The following is a 16,928-nucleotide window of genomic DNA, read 5'->3' as shown; positions in this document are numbered from 1 at the left end:
CTCAATCCGTAGGTTTTGGCACCTCAATCGGTTTTCCTAATCCTCAGTCTTTCCTCTCAGACTCCCCTGCGTCGTAACAACCTTGATATTTCCTTTTCCAGAGTGGCGATCCGATCACTCTTGTCTGTTGAGGCCTTCTCTAGCTCCTTTATTGTGCTTTCCTTGGCATCCAATTGCCTTTCCACCTTGTCTCAGGCCACTTGTATGGTCGGCAGAGCTTCCGCGACTGTCACCCTGACCACAGCCTGGATATCTGTTTTCATCTCCTCTCTATGTTCTCTCAGTTCCCTTGAGGGAAACATCCTTCAGCCATCCCCTGGTGAGGGGGGGGGGGGGGGGCGGGGGGCACCTTGTGCGGCGGGTTCTGGTAAACCACTGTTGCCACTCTATTAGGTGATGTATGGCAGGACCCGTACTACAGGTTCGTTAGTAGTCCCTCCCTGCTGGCCCCGCCCAGTAGGCGGAGTATAAATATGTTGTCCTCCATGCTGCAGCCATTTCGCCAGCTGCTGTGGGAGGCCACACATCTTAGAGCAATAAAGCCTCAGTTGTATCCAACTCAGGTCTTTGTGCAATTGATTGTGCAGCAATTTATTGCTCTAAGATTTTCAAAAGATGGACCTCCGTATCAAACCGGATCGCCTGCAGCTGGATCCGCATTCAAGCAACACCAAAAAGGACTTTCAACACTGGCTAGCCTGCTTCGAGGCGTACATCAACTCGGCGTCCACCCCTGTCTCGGAGGCTCAGAAGATACAGATCCTGTACTCGAGGTTGAGTTCCAGCGTCTTCCCGCTAATCTAGGATGCGCCGAACTATGCCGAAGCCATGACGCTTCTCAAGGATAATGACGCTCAGAGGACGAACACGCTCTTCGCCAGGCACGTACTCAATACTCGCTCTCAACTCCCTGGTGAGTCCATAGAAGACTTCTGGCGGGCCCTAATCCCACTCGTCCGGGACTGTGACTGTCAGGCCGTTATGGCCACTGAACATTCCAACCTCCTTATGCGGGACTCGTTTGTTACGGGGACTGGGTCGGACCTCATACGCCAGCGACTGTTAGAGGGGGCCACGCTCGACCTAGCCGAGACAAAGAAACTAGCACTCTCCATGACGGTCGCCTCACACAACGTTCAGGCCTACACCCCCAGTCGCACGGCCCACCCCTCCTACGCATCATGGACCCCACAGACGGCCGCCCCGGCGGGGGCCTTAACCAGCCAATATGCCTGCGCCACACACCAGCCAGCAAACCCCGAGGGTCCCCAATGTTATTTCTGCGGCCAGCGGAAACACCCCCGCCAACGCTGCCTGGCCTGCGCTGCCCTTTGTAAGGCTTGTGGCAAGAAGGAGCACTTTGCCGCGGTGTGCCAGGCCCGTGCAGTCGCCGCTATCGCACCCACCCCCCTCGTTTACGGACAATCTTCTCTCCCTCAGACCAAGCGGGGCCAGTGGACGCTGCCATCTTCCCCCCCGAGCAACACATGTGGCCCATGGGCGCCGCTATCTTGTTCAACCCCCGCCACGTGCAGCCCATGGATGCCGCCATTTTGTACTCCTCTAGATCTTCAGCCGCCATTTTGTCCTCCTCGAGATCTTCAGGTGCCGCCATCTTGTCTCCCCCATGGCACATGGGCACCACCAGTGTTCCAGGACCAGGGCCCCCCCGGGCTCCCCGTCATCCTACACCAGCGATGACCGACCACGACTCGCCTCAGTGACCATCGACCAGTCTCGTCCGTACAACCTGGCCACCGCATCGACCAGCGTAAAAGTAAACGGAAACGTGACCTCTTGCCTGCTGGAATCCGGGAGCACCGAGAGCTTCATCCACCCGGATACGGTGAGGCACTGCTCCCTCACGGTACACCCCGCCGATCAAAGAATCTCCCTGGCCTCCGGATCCCATTTCGTGGCGATCCGGGGGTACTGTACGGTCACACTCACGGTCCAGGGCGTAGAATTCAGCAGCTTCCGCATCTATGTCCTCCCTAAGCTCTGAGCTGCCCTACTGCTAGGCCTGGATTTCCAGTGCAACCTCCAGAGCCTAACCCTGAAATTTGGCGGGCCCCTACCATCCCTCACGGTGTGCGGCCTCGCGAGCCTAAAGGTCGATCCGCCTTCTCTCTTCGCAAATCTAACCTCGGATTGCAAACCCGTTGCCACCAGGAGCAGACGGTACAGCACCCAGGACAAGACCTTCAACAGGCCCGAGGACCAGCGGCTGCTTCGGGAAGGCATCATTGAGGCCAGCAACAGCCCCTGGAGAGCCCAAGTGGTAGTAGTTAAAACTGGGGAGAACCACAGAATAGTCGTGGACTACAGCCAGACCATCAATCGGTATACACAGCTCGACGCGCACCCCCTCCCACGCATATCTGATATGGTCAATCAGGTTGCACAGTACCGGGTCTTCTCAACTGAAGACCTCAAATCTGCCTACCATCAGCTACCCATTCGTAAATTGGACCGTCCATACACTGCATACTGTTGCTAACTTTTGCCTTAGTTTAATTGCTCTGTTTTATCACCTTTGCTCTTGAGTCGCCAGTTATCTTTCTGATACCGCCACGTGGTTCAAGTCCGAGTAATGATCAATAATCCAATACACCGCTTAGTAAGATTTAAATCAAAGCATATTTATTATACACAGTAATCACTACTATGCATAAATTCTACGTCTAAGCTACTTCTACGACTAACAGGCCAATACTTAACTCGGAACTGGCCCACCAGGTCAGGGAAACGAATGGCCTTTCGTTCGGGTTCTGAGCCTGCCGGATTCGAAGTTGGTACAGATTGGTAGGTAGGAGCGCCCATCTCGTAGCGAGCATTGAAGTAAGACTTACTAGATTTCAGCGATGGCTGGACCGGTCACTGTCAAGGGTTGGTTCGCGTTGCTGAGTGACCCGGTCAAGAAGAACGATTTGAACTTGGGCTTGATCCTTATAGTCCCCAGCGGCTTCCAGCCTTTCGGGGCGGACCCTGTACCTGGTTCCAAGTGATTGGACTTTGTCCCAATCACTTGGTTCGATTTTCTCCAATGCTGGAGCGATTCCTTGATCGATGGGCGGTTTTGAGCTGGCCGTTCACCTCCCTTTGTGTAGGCTTCTGCTTGCGCCGACAAGTCTGGGTTGGCTTTATGTATCTAAATGTTGCTCATTGTTCCCGGGGATTGCTCATTAATATGCAGGTGGCTGGTGTTTTGTTATGCAGGTGGTTGCCGGTATCGATCTTGTCTGGCCTTTCCAGATGTAAATACACACTCAACCCGCAGCTGCTTGTTTGTGTCATGTTGGCTGACTTTCCCATCAGCCTTTGCCGTTCGTCATTTTAAATCGGGAGTTAGCCATTCTAAATCGGGAGTTAGCCATTTTAACTGGCTACATTACGAGGCAAACGACCACCTCTATCACTTCCTCAGGGTTCCCTTCGGCGTCACCAACGGGGTTTGCAGGCCACCTTTCCGTACCTAGACAACGTCACCATCTGCGGCCATGATCAGCAGGACCATGATGTCAACTTTGCCAAATTTCTCCACACCGCCACTCTCCTAAACCTCACCTACAACAAGGAGAAGTGCGTGTTTAGCACGACCCGCTTAGCCAGCCTCGGCTATGTGGTCCAGAACGGAGTTCTGGGGTCCGATCCCGACCGCATGCGCCCCTTCATGGAGCTCCCCCTCCCCCACTGCCCCAAGGCCCTCAAACGCTGCCTCCGGCTCTTTTCGTACTACGCTCAGTGGGTCCCAAACTTTGCGGACAAGGCCCACCCATTCATAGTCAACCCATTTTCCCCTGACGGCTGACGGCTGAAGCACAACAGGCCTTCGCCCGTATCAGAGCCGATATCGCCAAGGCCGGGATGCATGCATTAGACGAGATGCTGACCTTTCAAGGAGAGAGCGATGCATTAGACATCGTCCGAGCCGCCACCCTCAATCAGGCAGGCCCGTGGCATTCTTCTCCCGCACCCTTCATGCCTCAGAAATTCGGCACTCATCTGTCGAGAAAGAGGCCCAAGCTATCGTTGAAGCTGTGCGGCATTGGAGGCATTACCTGGCCGGCAGGAGATTCACTCTCCTCACTGACCAACGGTCGGTAGCCTTCATGTTCAATAACACACAGCGGGGCAAGATCAAGAATGATAAAATCTTGAGGTGGAGGATCGAGCTCTCCACCTACAATTACGAGATTTTGTATCGCCCCTGTAAGCTCAACGAGAACCTATCCCGAGGTACATGTGCCAGTGCACAAGTAGACCGACTCCGGACCCTGCACGACACCTTTGTCACCCGGGAGTAACACGGTTGTACCATTTCATAAAGGCCCGCAATCTTCCCTAATCTGTCGAGGAAGTACGGACAATCACCAGGGACTGCCAGGTCAGTGCAAGCCGCACTTCTACCGGCCGGACCGTGCGTGCCTGGTGAAGGCCTTCCACCCCTTTGAACGCCTCAGCATGGATTTCAAAGGGCCCTTCCCCTCCACCGACCGTAACACGTATTTTCTCAGTGTGGTCAATGAGTACTCCAGATTCCCCTTTGCCATCCCATGCCACGATATGACGTCTGCCATCATCATCAAAGCCCTCAATACAATCTTCGCTCTGTTCGGTTTCCCCGCCTACATCCACAGTGACAGGGGATCCTGCTTTATGAGTAATGAGCTGCGTCAGTTCCTGCTCAGCAGGGGTATAGCTTCCAGCAGAACGACAAGCTACAACCCCCGGGGAAACGGACAGGTAGAGAGGGAGAACGGGACATTATGGAGGGCCGTCCAGCTGGCCCTACGGTCCAGGGACCTCCTGGCCTCCCGCTGGCAGGAGGTCCTCCCTGATGCACTGCACTCCATTCAGTCACTACTGTGCACCGCCACTAACAACACACCCCATGAATGTCTTTTTGCCTTCCCAAGAAGTCCACATCCGGGGTGTCACTCCCGACTTGGCTCGCAGCTCCAGGACCCATCCTGCCTCGTAGGCACGTCCGACTCCACAAGGCGGACCCGTTGGTGGAAAGGGTGCAATTGCTCCATGCAAACCCCCAGTATGCCTACGTGGCGTACCCCGACGGCCGCCAGGATACTGTCTCCCTCAGGGACCTGGCACCAGCAGGTTCCACACACACATCCCCCCCCCCCGGCCCGGTGCCAATCTACCCTCCCCCGGCGCTCCCAGCAGCAACCCCCCGGGGACCATCCGTCCTTCCCCTGCCCACGCCCGAGGATGAAGAGAATTTTGGCACGTTCCCAGAGGCACCGGACATCGTAACAGCACCAGCATCTCCGCGACCACTACGTCGCTCCCAGCGACACATCAAGGCCCCGGACCGGTTAAACCTCCAACTGGTCCACTGGACTTCAAAAGACATTTTTTTTCTCCCTCTGTCAAGGATTGTAAATGTAAATGTAAAAAGAAAACCATTTGTTGTACATAGTTCTCCACCATCCCCACCGGACTCAATCTTAACAGGGGGTGAAAGTGGTAAACCACTGTTGCACCTCTATTAGGTGATATATGGTAGGACCTGTACTACAGGTTCGTTAGTAGTCCCTGCCTGCTGGCTCCGCCCAGTAGACGGAGTATAAATATGTGTGCTCTCCATGCTGCAGCCATTTCGCCAGCTGCTGTGGGAGGCAACACATCTTAGAGCAATAAAGCCTCAGTTGTACCCAACTCAAGTCTTTGTGCAATTGATCGTACATCACGGGGCGGTCCGTCTCGCTCAAGATTCGTCGCCTCGTGTATCTGCCGTCTCAGACATTTGCTTCTCCTGGCTTTTTCCATTTCTAGTTTCTACACCTCTCGAGTGGCTGTTGTTTGGCATCTCCTTTCACGCTGATGTTGGTTGAGGTGCGGAGATTTTCTTTCCTTGTATTAGCGGGCATTTTGGGTGGAAGAGCCTGTTTTCGGGTTCATAGGAGGAGAGCTACCTCATGTGCGACGACTCGCACATCCCCGTTGCCGAAAGTCTCGGAAGGGCATTTTCTCAGGCAGAGTTCTGCTCCTGGGGTCCTGATTCCAGAAGAAGGCCCGCTGCTGGTCTTGTTGGTGCCTGATTGGTTTATGGTTCAGTGACCTTCCTGAAAAGAGGCAGCGGAGGTCTCTCCCCAGCTCTCCAGCCAGCAGACAAGACCCCCAACACCATAACAAGATTCTGCCCATTGCATGTGCTCCTGAACCAGTGTTGTTCACTCTTAAAAAGGAAGGCCTGGAAAGCAGAGAAGATCAGGCCAAAAACTTCAGAGGTGTTTGCAGGACTAAGAAAGCTGAAGACTGCATGCCACCTCAATCTACACCCTGACATGAAGCCAGTGTGTGGATTTACATCCAGAAAATGTGCTCATCCACTTTTGCCAAACGTAAAAGTGAAAATTGATAATGTTGAAGCAAGTGGTTTTTTCATCATGACAGAACTAACAAGCTGGTGCTTAGGGATGGTCCCTGTGGCAAAACTCATCAGATTTATCTGAACTTGTGTAGATCTGAACAAATCAGTTGAACACAAAGTTCATCTGCGACATTCTGTAAATGAGAGCTTAGTTAAATTGGGAAGGAGTTCAATCTTAACGAAGCTGGAGGCAAATTGTGTTTTTTTTGGTCAACTACCCTCAATAAAGTGTCTCAGTTTCTCATAACTTTGATTACTCCATTTGGGAGGTTTTACTTCATAAGACTACACATTGGCATCATAGCTGTCAAGTATCTTAGGAGGACAGGATGGGATCGGACGTCACATAGATAATGCCCTGATCCATGGATCCACTCGGTTAGAATTTGAGTGTGATCTATGCTGCAAGAAATAGAGGAAGCAGGACTTATACTCAACAACAAATGTGAATTCTCTCAGCCGACTGTCACCTTCCGTGGGATCTGGGTCGGAGCTGTTCCACAGAAGACAGGAGCAATCAAGTCATTTCCAGCTCTTCAGAACATGACTGACCTCCAGAGATTCATGGGTGTGGTAAAGTAAGTTGGAAAGGTTCTGCCCAATCTAGCTGTCGTCAATGAGCCATTAAGTCAGCTTTTGTGACAGCAAAGTAAGTTGTGCTGGGAGGAAGCACTACAGAGGCCTTTTGAGAAAATCAAAGAGATGCTGATATTGTCTCATGTTTTAGTCCACCCTGACCCAGCACTACCCACTATCATTGCTGTAGATGGAACTTACACAGTACTGCAGCTGTACTCGTTCAGATATAGACAGATGGGAATTGCAGATCAGTTTACAATGCATTCCATTCACTGACAGAAACTGGACAGAGATATGCAATGATGGAGAAAGAAGCATTAGCTGCTACAAAGGCTTGCAAGATGTTTGCCAATTATTCTTGTTCTCCAGTTCGAGATAGAGACAGACCATAAACCCTTCGTGACACTTTTAACTTCTAAGGAGTTCGCCAAAATGCTTCCATGAATACAACGATTCAGACTGTGGATGATGAGGTTTGATGCAAGACAGAGAATGTTCTTAGAAATCAGTAGAATACAGCAGCTGCTTTGCCCCATATCACAAAGGCAAAACCTGAACAAGATGTAACCGTTTATAAAATGGTAGAATCATTTGCAGCGACAACAATCATATGGCTACTAACAACAACGCAGCAACTTAATTAAATCAGAAGTGCACAGAAATTGGGTGAAGAATGTGCTCAGGCCCATAAGACATTAAGCTGTAGGAGTGGAAGTAGGCCATTCAGCCCATCGAGTCTATTCCTCCATTCAATGAGATCATTATTTATCTGATATGATAACCTTCAATTCCATTTTCCAGCCTTATCTCCATAACCTTTGATTTCCTTACTGATTAAAAATCTGTCTATCTCAGCCTTGAACATAATTAACAATTCACTACCCTCTGAGAGAAGAAATTCCTTTTTATTTCTGTCTTAAATGGGTGACCCCCTACTCTGAAATTATGCCTTTTGGTCCTAAACTCTCCGACAAGGGTAAAGAACCTTTCACCACCTGGCCGATCAAACCCTCTGAGAATCTTATATGTCTCAATGAGGTCACCGCTCATTCCTCTCAACTCCAATGAGACTCGAAACGTTAGCTCTTTTCTCTCGCTACAGATGCTGCCAGAACTGCTGAGATTTTCCAGCATTTTCTTTTTGGGTACAGGAGCTACTCTTCATATGAAAATCCCTCCACACCAGGGATCAACCCAGTGAACCTTCTCTGGACTGCCTCCAATGCCAGTATAGCTTCCCTTTCAGAGAGTCTCCCTTTCAAAGAGTATTACATCAAAGGATGGCTAGCATACATGCCAATTAATGCCATTACGAACACTATGAAAATACTGAAACTTAGCGTAGTTGGTGACTTATTCCTCTATAGCCAGAGAGTGCTGAGATGCAACAGGTTACAACAATTCAATCAAGGACATTTGGGCATCAGAAAATGCTGAGCCAGGTCTCTGAAAGTCCCTGGAAGAGATTATATTGAACTGTATTATTTGTGCTATTCATTACCAGGAGACAGGAGGACCACTGATGTCATTTCCCATCAAGGCCATGAGAACGTCTTGGGATGGACAACTTCAAAATCAGTGGGAAGATGTTCTTGATTTACTACTCCAGATGGACAGAAGTGAAGCAACTGCAGGGTTGCACTTCCGAAGGGGTATTTGTAAGACATGGAATCCCAAACTTTTTAATCTCAGACTGTAGCCATGTAAAATGGCCACCTGAAAAGGACCATGGGAAATTGGGACACAGACAGGCACACAGCCTCTGTGTATTGTGCAAAGAAACCAGACGACTGAAACTTGCATTCATTAAGAATCAATCACTATTTTTCCAAAGACCATAGCATTCGCATTAAGGACCATCAACGATAGCACACTAACCGGCACCCCCCCCCTTATTTGTAAAGGCCTACGTGCCTGGGGCAATGATAGCTAGGACCCACCCAGCCATCGAGGTATCCGCCCCCTAATTGGATATGATCGATGAGGGTGATCGAAACCCTATCTATCCATTGGATCTGGAGTAAGGACCACCCAAAAGGGCACGAAAGAGACAAAGGATAAAAAGCCCTGCGCACTAGAGATCGGTCTCTTTTGGGATCGCCCTGTGCGCGACCAACTGTAGCAGAACAACCAAGTTCAAGGACCCGCGACAATTCCTGAAGGATGAGCCCAGCTGAGACGATCCTAACAACTTCCAATCGACCACGTGGACCCGGATAAAGGCCTCATCTCGCACAGTGCCAGTCACTCAAAGTTAAGTAAAGGTCATCTTAGTTGTTAGGTGTTGTTTAATACGGAGCCGTGTGTATTATTTCATAGAGATACAAGTCTTGTGTTATTAATAAACTGTGTTTTTTGAGCTAACATACTGGTTGTGTGGGCACTTGGTCAATATAAGAAACAGCTTGTGGTTCACATAAAGGGTAAAAAGGGCAACATTTATTGGCGACTCTGGTGGGACCTCGCTTAGAAGTGACTCTGTTACTCCGAGGGATCCCACAACTTTGAATTAAATTTGGGAAAGAGAACGAACCACGAGAGTAAGTTTCATATCGACCAAATAACCGAGTTTCGGAAGTGTGCACTAACCGCATGCGTAACGCACAGGGAAGGGTAAGGTAAACCCGTCAGACTTGCATGCAAATCTGGAGGAATTGTGAACCGGAATATAGCCAAAAGCCGTACCCATTGTTCGATCGACTCCTTATTCCCCTCCGTTCCAAATTTTAAGTAGAGTAGAGATGGCAGCGCAGATGATAGAGAGAATGATGAATCTACAGCAGCAACCGAGGTCGCAGTCGTCGAAAAATCAGAGCAGTGCCCCATATGGGAGGATGTGTGAGGAAGTATTTAAAGGGGAAAGGATGGCCCCTTTGGTCGAATTTTTGTGCAAACACCGAGACAGGTCCAGGAAAGATGGGACAAACTTGGTGGGAGGATTTATGTAAGGTATATAAGAGAAATGCCGTTAAGTTCAGGAAGCCAATGGCAATAGTGTGCTGCTCGGCACAGTTGCGAGGCACCGAGGAGGTCGTCGAGACGCTCCACAGACAGTTAGAGAAGGAGGAAGAGAATGAGGGAAACAGTAAAGAAAGTGAGAACATTATTGAGGAACTCCGGGAGAGGTTAGTTGCTGAAGACAAGGGAATCGCCGATGTTGAATGGGTCTACCAGTCTTGCATAGTACACCTTAGCAGCTTCCAAACCCAGTACGACAAGGCCTATCAAGACACACAGCGCGCAGTCTTGATAAGAGAGGAGAATGAATACCAGGTCACCCAGTTAACAAAGAAATGTGCCGATTTACAGGCAGCTTTAAGAGCGCTCCACCAGTCCAGTAAAGAACAAAGGCTGAGTTGACCACGTTAAATGCCAGCGGAAGATAAATAAGCTCCAGTCGTTACTTTCAGTTCAGAATGGTTTTATGTGTGACTTCGGGACAGACGGGACAGATGAGGAAGAGATGGCAGATTGGGAAGATTTAACTGAAAGCGCGCAAATGTATGGTCAAGGAACGGAAAGTCAAAAGCAGCCGCCATGCGTCCCAAAAAGAAAGGCACCGGCAGAACCGGCTGTACAGGTCGCACTAATCCCCACAGCTGCTCCGACACCCATGAATCCGATAACCACAGAGAGGATTAGAGACCAAGCAGGTCCAGATATCACCTCCACCACCCCACTTTCGGTGACCCAGTTAAGGGATGCTTGTGGCAAAATTACTCCATTTCAGCCCACCCCAGGCCCACATAGCTTCTTCGAGGAGGTGATCCAGCAAAAGGTTATGTACGGGTTAGATGAGAGGGAGAAAGTAAAATTGATTGTAATGAGTCTCAGCCAGTCAGTACGATCAGCTTTGCCAGAACCGCAAAATGTCGGAGTAGGAACCCGAGAGGAAATGAAGGCCACAATATTAGATGCTATCGGATACAACAAAGGGGATCCGGTAAAGGGTTTGAACAAATGCAGGCAAAAGAAAGGGGAACACCTGACCACCTTTGCCGGTCACCTCTGGATACATTTCAAGGCTGTATACGGAAATTTAAAGCGCGCTCACCTAGATGAGGAAAAAAAACACTAAATGATCCCGTACCTTACTTTCGCATGCCACGGAAGCAGGTAAAAGGGCTTGTGCAAATTATGACCCGGTAGATACCACAATAATGAGATTTGGGTACTTAGACGCCTATCCAGGGCATGGGAACAGTCACTTCAGGATCAGATGGACCAGAACGGATTAGAAGCCACAATGTACACAGTCAGAACTAGCCAGGAATCCGCATGGCTAAATGAGGCAGAAGAGAGGAACATTACCCGCCGAGAACAGTACCCCAGAGCACAAGCCCCAGCCCACGCACCACGAGGATCATGTTACAATTGTGGACAAGTAGGACATTTCGCCCGCGATTGCAGACAAAACCCCCCACACCACCAATGTACCCAACAGCCCAACCCCCCACCCAGAAACAATAGGCCAGACCATGATCACTAGCCGCGACAACTAGAAGGCAACGCTCGCCCCATGCATAACGTAAACGCCCGTTCAGCCAACCTCGCTTATAACTCCCTATAAAGTTATCCCTTTAACAGCCCCCACCATTGCCACGAGTCCTGTGACCATGCTTAAGCAGGGAGTGCAAGCAAAGTATTTCACAGTGCTGGATATCAGCAATGGTTTTTGGTCCATTCCCCTAGATCGGGCTTGCCAATATAAATTTGCATTCACTTTTCAAGGACAACAGTACACATGGACGTGTCTCCCCCAAGGCTTCCATAATTCCCCCTCCAATTTCTACAGACAGCTAGCTGCTGGTCTTTCCAAATTCTCCTGCCCCGAATGCCTAATTCAGTATATAGACGACCTGCTCCTGCAAACCGATAGCAGGGAAGAGCACGTGGCTCTACTGGTGGAATTACTAACCCTGCTCCAGTCCATCGGATGTAAGGTAAACCCCAAAAAGGCACAGATACTGAGGGAAAAGGTACGTTATTTAGGCACCACGATTACCCACGGCAAACGTGAAATTGAACAAAAATGAATTGACTCCATTGTGAAATTGCCCCTGCCCCGTAATGTAAGTGCACTCCGCTCATTTCTAGGTTTAGTGGGATCCTGCAGAAATTATATCGATAGTTTTGCCAAGAAGGCCGCCCCGCTCTTAGAGCTTCTGAAAAAGAACACCCCATGGAATTGGCTTCCCAAGCACACAGACGCCATGGACGATTTAAAACACGCCCTAGGTACAGCTCCCGCTTCCGTTAGCCAGATCAGAGCAGCTCGCTGGACATTCTTATTACAAGGCGGGGATATTTCTGTGAAACGCACCAAGGCCCACTCGTTCTTAGCAGACAATTTACAATACGCAGGGACCCCACACGAATGCCAGATAATTGCAGCCACACACCCCACAGGACCCTTTGTTCCCAAATCGCTACAACCACATGCAAACAGTGAGACGCAAAGTTCCCAAGACACGGGACACAGTAAAGATCTATGTAGATGGCTCCTCCACTGTTGAGAACGGAGTAAGAATCACAGGATGCGGGATTTACATGGAGGACTCACAGGGACGGCCACTCGAAGAGGCATCTTTACAATTACCCGGCCACTTGGGTTCACAGGCAGCCGACCTGGAAGCCGTAGCTTATGTAATTGATCACCCAGACTCTTTTCCAAAGCCTGCGGACATACACTCAGACAGCTTGTATGTTTGCAACAGTCTAACAGAATTCCTTCCCCGATGGAAATCTCGAGGTTTTGTATCCACCGACGGAAAACCCCTACCCTCCGGCCCTCTCCTGAAACATATTCTTAAAAAAGCCACCGGCCACACATACGGCATCATTAAAGTAAAGAGCCATCACTGCAACTCACCCTCCGGTAATCGCAAGGCCGACGCCTTAGCTAAAGCAGGATCGCTCACTAGTCACTTCTGGCAACCACCCAAGGATGAACTGATGCAGGTTTCCCAAACCAATGTTGAGGACCCCACCCAAGGTCAACATCTCCACCCTATCCCCATAACCCAGTAACCCCACCAACACTAAGGGCAATTTTGGACACTGAGGGCAATTTATCATGGCCAACCCACCTAACCTCCACATCTTTGGACTGTGGGAGGAAACCAGAGCACCCGTAGGAAACCCACGCACACACAGGGAGGACGTGCAGATTCCGCACAGACAATGACCCAAGCCGGAATTGAACCTGGGACCCTGGAGCTGTGAAGCAATTGTGCTATCCACAATGCTACCGTGCTGCCCTCCAGACACAACCATTGCCCATTTAAGACCCTTGGTCTGGTGGCCCGAATTAAAAAGCGATGTCCCACATTATGTTGACAATTGCCTCACTGGCGCCCAGAACAATCCAGAACATTTTGCAAAGAAGGGACAATTAAGACACACCTGACCTGTAGAAGGCCCCTGGGCAAAACTGCAAATTGATTACATTGGTCCCCTCCCCCTCCCTGCAGAAACGGTTTCAAGTATGTGCTGGTTGTCATAGATACAAAATGTGTCGAAGCATTTCCCACATGTTCCAACACAACAAAGGCCACCGCTAAAATTTTGACCCAACAGATATTTACGCGCTGGGGTCTTCCACGCAGCATTAAGTCAGATCAAGGTTCCCACTTCCCGGCAAAATAATGCAAAACGTTATGCCCATTTTCGGTATCAAACAGAAATTTCACATAGCCTACCACCCCCAGTCCAGCGGCATAGTAAAGCGCATGAACCGCACTTTAAAAATGAACCATTAGGAAAATGGTACAGTAGAACAATTCCACTTGGGACACGGTAGTACCCTTTGCTCTCATGATTATCAGGAACACAGTTTCCAGTTCCACAGGTTTCATCCCCCACACCCTTATGACAGAGAGTCCTATGAAAGGCATTGAATATTTATTAGGGCTCGATTTGGCAAATCCCGCAGTAACCATGCTCAACAACAAAAAACAGTGCAACAGATCATAGAGGACATTAAAGCGGCACAACAAACTACTGCTGTCCAACTAGGCGCTAGGAAAAAGCAGAGTAAAGCCAGCTTTGACAAAAAGGTTCACCCCATAGAGTATACAGTCAGCCAGCAAGTTATGATCTCGTTGTACAACCCCAGCTCCTTCCTAGCCCCTAAATTTGCAGGCCCCTACTCCATCTCTGACAAAGTAAGCCCCTCTGTGTGCAAGATAGCGTACCCCAACAGTAAGACTAGTTGGTTCCACATCAACCAACTCAAACTCTACAGATGACAACGTAGCCACGCCCACCACTTAGCCTTGGTAATGGGAGAGGATGACGATCTGCCCACTGACAACTCAGCCTGTCGCCCACTCCAACCCTCACCCCCCCTCCGGACGACACTCTCCCCTCGACTCTGCCCATAATCACAGGTTTCAACCTCGAACTTGACTCTGATGAGAGCCTCCCAGATTTGACTACCATCCCAAGCGACCTCCCCACCATCAGCTACCCTAGCCACCGGAACAATGCCTTGGATTTTTCCGACCTCTTGTACAACCGTCCCCGCCCAACGACTTTTCCTACGCCCACTCCCAACAACATTGCTTCCACTTCCAGTACGCCAGTTCCCGACTACCCTCCGTCACATGACAACCCCGATATTCCTTTTTGGCACCGTGGCAATTCCTACAGGTTGGTAAGACATGACGAATCGGACCACCCACAGGCCTATGTGGCTACCGCCCGGAATATGCAGAGATGAGTCTGGCAACCAGGAGAAGGTGATGATTTAAGCGATGAGCCCCTCCTGGGAAATGATTTAACGGAACTGATGCACGCAAATATTTGTGGTGTTCAGATGATGAGAAACGGACACGACCTAAGAATTAAGGTGTCCAAATTTCTGATGGAGCCTGCCCGTCTTCTTGTTTTTAACCTCCTCTTCTCTCCAAAACATGGTTTGAATCTATGTCGGCCCGACACTCGGTTATACAGTTATAACTACTCTTCTGATTGAACCATCAGACGCGGTCTACTGACCAATGGCAGTTGAATGCACTACAATACAACTACAAATTCTTCCTGTTTATCCTGGTCACCCAGGTAGAGAGTCACGGCACTGATCCCCGCCCTACCTGAGGGCCCAAAAATTATTCGGTCAATCACGCTCGGGTAGTGGAGTAACGGAACTAACCCCCGCCCTACCCGGGGATCCCACACATTCCCATTCTTCTCCTGCAGCGGCCCACACACACCCCACGTTTCGCATCATGTTCTCTGGAATGGTTTACTATACCCTTTGCTGCTTTGGGCAGGTCTTGAATCTTCCTTTCCACTCCAAATCTAAACCCTTGTTTCTTCCACTATTCTTTCAGACCCCTTTGGGTCACTTCCAAATGCTATTTACACTTAAAACACAATGGTTGCTGATCACTGCTGCTACCTCTGAGCCCCTGGGACGAAACTCTATAAAACTGGCCGCCCTGAAATTCGGCTGGTTAAGCAAAGCCTCAACCTCCCGTGGTTGCTGGTAAAGATGGAGAATGGTCGAAGAAAGCATCCGCCCACTCCTAGCATTGACCACACAAGCTGTGGAGACATTTGAATACTTGAATTGAGACACTTGGATTGGTACCGCTCCACATTTTATTTTTAAACAAAATGGGGGAGTCACACATGGTGACAATCATAAAGGGAAACTGGAACTAAGAGAGGAAGAGACCAACACACACAGATATTAACCAACGATACTGACATGATACTATGCTTGACTCCCTAGGATTACACGGAAACCAGACACCGCAGGACGAACCCAGCCCCCATGATCGCCGTCTGGATAATTGCCGCACTTACCGGACTCCGAGCACAAGATACCCAAGACTTTCCACAGCCCGGGGGTCTGTGGTGCCGTCCCCCAGATGCAGGGGAATGTGAGAGTGGGACCCTATGGGTGCGTAAGAACACAAGCGTCATATTTGGGTGCAACAACCAATGGACAATTTACAAAAAGCCCAACGGGTCCACATCAGAATGTTACATTAGCACAACCGGGACAGAAGATTGGTGGGAACTTACTAATGAAGGGTGCCCCGAAATTGGATGTTTAAATAAAATTGCAGGGAACACAATAAGAATCGGACAAAATTGCCTGGGATGCCCACTAAAGGTAATTTGGCAATACACACAATTAGAGTAGGACCTAAGCCAGCCCCGAGCGATACCACCCCACAGACCACCTCCAGTCAGGATACCACACAACAACTGTTAGAGAAGAGACCAAAACCCCCACCTGGTGGGAAGGCATTGCAAAATGGAACCCACTCTCATACATAACAGAGACCCTCCTCCTGATTGCAGTAATCTATAGTGTAGTCCTCACATTCAAACTCCGTAAATGGAAGGCAAAAGCTGCCTGGCCCCCTATATACACTGTTCGAGCCCCCCTCTTTGGAATCCAATAGAGCTCTACTAAGAATGTACAACTTATTTTTAAAAACTGTGATATTTGTAGATTTTGTGTTGTAGATAAGTTCTTTATGTAAAAACAGCAGCATGAGTGTGGCATAGAAAGTCTAGTTAGCAACTAACTGTTTAGTATGAATTTAAGTTTAATTAATTTATATGAATTTAAATTTAGATATAAAATAGCCAGTTGTAGTGCATTGTTTTAATGAATGTCTGTGATAAGGTATTAGGTAAAATTGTACAAAGTAGCCTAGGACAGAGTAGAGTCATACCTGAACTGACTGACCAGTGGCCGGCTTGATTAGGTAGACTATGGGATGAAAACTGTGATCCACCACGCTTCGCGTTCAGGATCAAAAGGACGGAATGTAGCCCTGTAAAATGACCATCTGCAAAGGACCATGGGAATTGTGGTCAATTTGGGACACAGACAGGTACACAGACTCTGCGTATTGTGCAAAGAAACCAGACTTGACTGAAACTTGCAAGCATTAAGAATCAATCACCATTTTCCCCAAGACAATAGAAT

Source organism: Scyliorhinus torazame, chromosome 9 (genome assembly GCF_047496885.1).
Source record: "Scyliorhinus torazame isolate Kashiwa2021f chromosome 9, sScyTor2.1, whole genome shotgun sequence".
Taxonomy (NCBI): Eukaryota; Metazoa; Chordata; class Chondrichthyes; order Carcharhiniformes; family Scyliorhinidae; genus Scyliorhinus; species Scyliorhinus torazame.
The sequence above is the reverse complement of the archived record's forward strand: the minus strand, read 5'-3'. Positions refer to the sequence as shown.